We start from the raw sequence: 5,611 nt of genomic DNA on the forward strand, positions 1-5,611 counted from the left end.
GGCATTGATCCTAGTTTAGTGAATTTAAACAAGCTAACAAGACAAAAATCATCATGATCCCTAATGCAAATTATGAAACAGTCCTAAATGAAACATGCTAACAAGATCCTAATATGCAATGCAAACTACATGAATACTCTTTTTTTGTTATAAAGAATTTTTTGCAGAATTTTTCAAATTTTTTTGGTTTTTCTATGCCTTAGGTGAAATGCAAATACAAACATGATTATGCTAAAAATTTGAAATAAGAAAACAGAACACAACATCAAATACTATCTCAAACCCTCCCTCAAACTTAAATTACACAGTCCACTGTGTAAGAGAAATTTGTAAGAGGATTCAAGACTCCAAATAAAATAAAACAAGAAATGCAATGGTATTTACAATGGGATAGGTGATGTTACCTTATAGGTTGTGGAAGAAGTTATCTACAACATCACTCATGCTATCATAGGTGTAGTTGAGGTCTTGATACTGACTTGTTGATGGAGAAACAGGGTACTTGACTATGGCCATCGACTGGTGCTCGGTCGAGTGGCTCGGTCGAGTGGGTGGTGGTGGGTAGAATTGCTGTCCTTGCTACCCAAAGTATTGTTGCATGAGGGCTGGGTCCATGAAGTACTGAGGTGGGAAGGGAGGGTAAACTTGGTCATATGGATAATCTGATGGAGCTGGAAAACCATAGGGAGGTCTGGGCAGGTACTCGGCCGAGTGCATTGGAGGTGCTCGGTCGAGTGGGTGCTCGAGTGTACCGGTCGAGTGCCTTGGAAACTGCTGTTCTGTGCGAACTGGACCTCTTTTCCTCTGAATTGGCTCATGCAGCGAGGCTCTTTCTGGTACCATCAGATTTTCAGCTCTAGACAATGCTCTAGTTGAGCTACTCCTCCTCAAAGGGCTAGATTGTGCTGGTGATGAATTTCCACTCTTCTATTCAGCAATATCTTTCTTTAAACCATTTATGGATTTAGTCATCTTCCCCATCTTCTTTTTCAATTTTTCAAAAGTCTTCCCATTCCACTTGTTCCACTTTTGGAGAAGTGTCACCCTCTTGCTAGTCTCTCTAACTCCTCTACTATCTCTTGGACTTGGCTCATAATCTTCAAAATAGAACTGCTCTTCCCCATCAGCCATCTCCACATCTACAACTTGGTCTTCTCTCATTTGGGTTGTACCATCAAACAAAAACTCAGCAGCTGGCCAAAAGTCAATATTTAGCCCTTCTCTTATGGTGATGAGTGCTTGATTAGGTAGAACAAGCTGAGTCTTCCCCACTGTTGGATGCTCAAAGTTGAAAAGGTGCTTCCCATGGTGCATCTCCTTGGCTAGAATGAGAGTAGAAGTGGGGTAGTTGGTGTCAATCCATCTTGGCTTGGTCATCTCACCTTGAAGTGGTACATTGGCAGCTACTAGAATTGGAGTGATGATGCCTCCAATGGTTAGAACTCCAGTTGAGCCCCTCTTGTATAGCTTGCTCACCCAACTTCTATAGTAAGTCAATTGGTCAATGAGGACCATAGCAAAATCTGTTTCCACACTACTCCCAACAATAATGGTCGCATCTCTTGCTTGTGTGATGATGCCATAGAGTGCTAATCCTCTTAAGCTCTCCCTCATTCAAGTTTCCAGTTTCCTTCCTAGCAAAGAATGTGTTTGCTAAGGCCTTGTGGAAGTACCTTAGGACTGGACTCCTAATCTTTGAGCTCTTGGTCTTGGAAGAAGAGTAGAACTTGTTATCTCCAATTGTTTCCCAAACAGCATAGAGTTCTTCCCTTGGTATGACCAAGTTCTCTTCACTTCCAAATTCAAACCCATAGAGTGTAGCTAGCTGCTTGAGTGATAGCTCATACTTTTTTCCCTTGATGATGAAAACAATGTAAGCAGCTCCCATCTCTTGATCCATCCTTGTGAAGAAATGTAACTTGATGGTGGCTAAGAACTCACAGCTCTCTTCTCTATACCCTTCCATGTGCAATCCCATGAATTTGCTTAGATTGCACTTCTCAAAGAGAAACTCAACATCTTCAGCAATACCCAGCTTCTCCATGGTCTCCTTGTGTGGATATCTTGTTCCTTGAAAGCTCATCTTCATGAAGGCTTCATAGAGCTGGGTTGGTGTTAAAACACCAGATTCTTCTTCTTCTTCTTCCTCACTTTCACTCTCTTCTTGTTGCACTTCAGCTGCTGGCCTCTTCCCTTTTGCCTTGTTCCTTCTTATATGCTCTTCTAGAGTAAACTCCATCTCTTCATCACTCTCAGTTCTCTCTGAATCTTCCTCAACATGCTGATGTTTCTTCTTTGACACTCCACTCGACCGCCTACTCGATTGGGCACTCGGTCGTTTGCCTGCTCGAGTGGGTGATCGAGTGCTTCCACCAGCTTTTCTTCTTGCAGCTAGCTGTGCATCTCGACGATACAAGAAGCGATCAGCAGCTTTCTTGCCTTCAGCTTCGCGGATAGCAGCTTGTTGTGGTGTTTTCTTGGATTTGGAAGACATTTTAAAAGAAAACTGAAAGGAATAGACTCAAATCTCAGAGTTAATAGGTTAGTAACCCAAAAACCAAAAGAACTAAGCTTGAGCAAGAAGATGAAACTTGAGAGAGATTTTCTAGCTAGATATTGAGTGTTTAAGCAAATGAGAGAGTGCGAGGAGCTTATAATCGAGTTTACCTCTATATAAAGAGGCTAAAGGGACAAAGAGACAAGGGTGGAGCGTCCATACCATTCAAATTTGAATTGGGAATCTTTGACTCACTTTTGCTGCCACTCGACCCCATGTGGTCGAGTGCTTGACCAAAATTCAAATTTCAAACTCATCTCTCCCTCCACTCGATCGTGCAAGACAAATTTGAACCGAGTGGGCTTGGGCTCGAACAATGCTCGATCGAGTACCTCTCCTGGGCTGGTCGAGTGTCTTCAAAAACCCATTTCTACAAGTCCAAATCTTCTTAAACCCATCTATAATCTCATTTAATGCCTGCCCAACACAAACATAAAAGAAAGAAATCAAACTACAAGGAAAATTAAACTTATGTACAATGATACCTTAGGGACTTCCTCCCTAGTGAGCTTGTTTAAAGTCTCTAAGCTTGACTTTTGATGCCTTTTCAGGCTTGCTTTGGAGACCAAGGAGGTGATGAGATCCTCCCTGGTACAACTTGATCACTGTGAAGCTGATTCTTGATTACTTCACCCAGAAAACTTGAACCTTGTTTCCTCTTAAGCTTGAACCTTGTTTCCTCTAAAGCTTGAACCTTGGCCTTGCTTTCTTCAAAGACCTCTTGTTGAGTTGCACTTGAAGATCCTTCACTAGATCAGTCAACTCTTGAACTGAACCCTTGAGGTTTTCAACTGATTCCTCATGAGATGAGAGCTTAGCTTTTGAAGTTTCTACTTCACTTGAGACCTCATAATCACTCTTATCTTCAATAGCAAAAGGTTGACCTCCAATGGTGGACAAGTTGGTTGGGTTCTTGATGTCAAATTTCATGGTTAAACCTTCAGCTATGTACAAGCTAATCAGCCCTTCTTTAACATCAATTACAGCTCCAGCAGTGGCTCGAAATGGTCTCCCTAGAATGATAGGGTCTTCTAGCTCCTTATCCATCTCTATGATGACAAAATCAGTAGGAATTCTGGCCTTGCCTATCTTGACTGGGAAGTTTTCTAGTTTACCAAACACATCCTTGTGTGAACCATCAGCAAGACTTATATAGAGGTTGTTTGGCTTGAACTCAGTGTGTCCAAGTTTTTCTGCTATAGAGTAAGGCATTAACTGATAGATGCCACCCAGATCACACAAGCATTTGTTGAAGTGTAGATAGCTAAAGGAGCAAGGCAGATTGAATGGACCTGGGTCTTCAAGTTTTGTTGGGATAATAGCTCCCCCAATCTCCTCAAGATCCCTCTTGTCCTGATTCTGAGCTTTCTGCTTTGATATCTCAAGTAGCATGCCTTTGTAGAGAGGATATGGAGCATAATGTTCCAAAGCAGGTCCTTTTTCTTCTTCTTTCTCTTCAATGACAACCTCTTGTTTCAAAGCTATCACTTCCTTCTTTTCAATTATTTCCCTGAGTTCCTTCAGCTTTTGTTCTTTGAAACATCCTGGGAATGGCAGAGGTGGTTTGTAAGCAGGAGGAATGTATCTGACATGCTTAACAGCTTCTGCGGGAACAACTCGATCGGTCACTCGATCGTGTGTGTGGTCGAGTGATTTTTCTGCTTCAGTCTGCTGTGTAGAACCTTCACTCTGAGCTTCATCTTGTGACAAATCCTTCATATCTTGAACTTCACTGTCCTCAGTGAAAGTTGTCTCATAGAAATGGATAGCCTTAGCTGTAAACTCCCTTGGGTTTTGAATAGCTTTACCAGGTAGTTGGTTTGGCTTAGGAGCTGATGTAGAAGCAATATTGTTCTCCATGAACTTGACTTCAGAATTCAAGCTCTCAAACTTAATGTTCAGGTCATTATAAGAAGAATCCAGCCTTTGGTTTATCTCAGCAAACTTTTTTGCTGACTCAAGCTGCCCATTTGGTTGTCCAAGTAGCAATTGCTGCATCATAGCTCTTAAGTCAGGTTCCTGCGCTTGGTTGGTCTGAAACCCTGGTGAGGGACACAATGGAGCCTGGTAACCTTGGTGTTGCTGCTTGGGTACATAATTGTTATTTTGTTGGGGCTGTTGAGGAGGGTAGACTTGATCTTGAGGGTTTGCTACATTGGTGATTCTATAGGAGAGGTTGTTGTTCTTGAACTGATTATAACCTTTGAAACCTCCTTGATTCTGCATATAGCAAATCTCTGCAAATCCATTCTCCCCATCTTGAGCTGGAGTCTCTGCTTCACCAAGAAAATGGATGTTCTTTTGTTGGCTGAGTAGAATCTTATCCAACTTCTCATGAACAACCTTCAAATCCTTCTTATACTTCTCAGCATGATCAAAGGTGGCAAATCTCACAGTTCTATCATAATCCTCATTGTAGTTCCCATCAGATTGTGCCAAATTCTCTACTAGCTCCCATCCTTCTTCTACATTCTTGTTGAGAAAATTTCCATTAGAGGCTGTATCCAAAAGCATTCTTATCTTTGGCAAGACTCCTTTATATAGTGTGCTGAGTAGAGACTCATTGCTAAACCCATGATATAGACATTGTGTTTGGAAGCCTTTGAATCTCTCACATGCCTCACAAAAGCTTTCATTATTCCTTTGTGCAAAACCTGAAATCTCATTCCTCAACCTTGCAGTTCTTGTATTAGAGAAGAATTTAGCTAGAAAGGCCTTCTTACAAGCATCCCATGTAGTGATAGCACCAGTTGGAAGTGTCTTCTCCCATAGATATGCTTTGTCTCCAAGTGAGAAAAGAAATAGCCTGAGCTTGAAGCCATCTTCACTTACACGATTGATCTTGGTGAGGCCACAAATTCTATCAAACTCATCAAGATGATCTAAGGGATCTTCCATTGGCAAACCATGGAATTTGTTTGCTTGAATCATAGTGATTAGCCTACTCCTGATCTCATAATTGTTGTTGGCAACTGCAAGAGGTACTATGCCAGCTCTCTGGTTATGTGTATTTGGAGCATCTCCTGCACCAATGTGCCTTGGCCTTTGATCTTG

At 41.8% G+C, this 5,611-nt stretch overlaps 1 non-coding gene across 1 annotated transcript; it reads left to right on the plus strand.

Annotated features, from left to right (window-relative positions):
• Nucleotides 1-5,126: 5,126 nt before the first annotated feature.
• LOC147944345 (small nucleolar RNA R71) lies at nt 5,127-5,233 on the plus strand. Its single transcript, XR_015558735.1, has one exon. It is a non-coding gene; the product is annotated as a small nucleolar RNA R71 (small nucleolar RNA).
• The last annotated feature ends 378 nt before the right edge of the window (nt 5,234-5,611 follow it).

This window comes from Camelina sativa, chromosome 5 (assembly GCF_030686135.1).
Source record: "Camelina sativa cultivar CO46 ecotype springtype chromosome 5, ASM3068613v1".
NCBI lineage: Eukaryota > Viridiplantae > Streptophyta > Magnoliopsida > Brassicales > Brassicaceae > Camelina > Camelina sativa.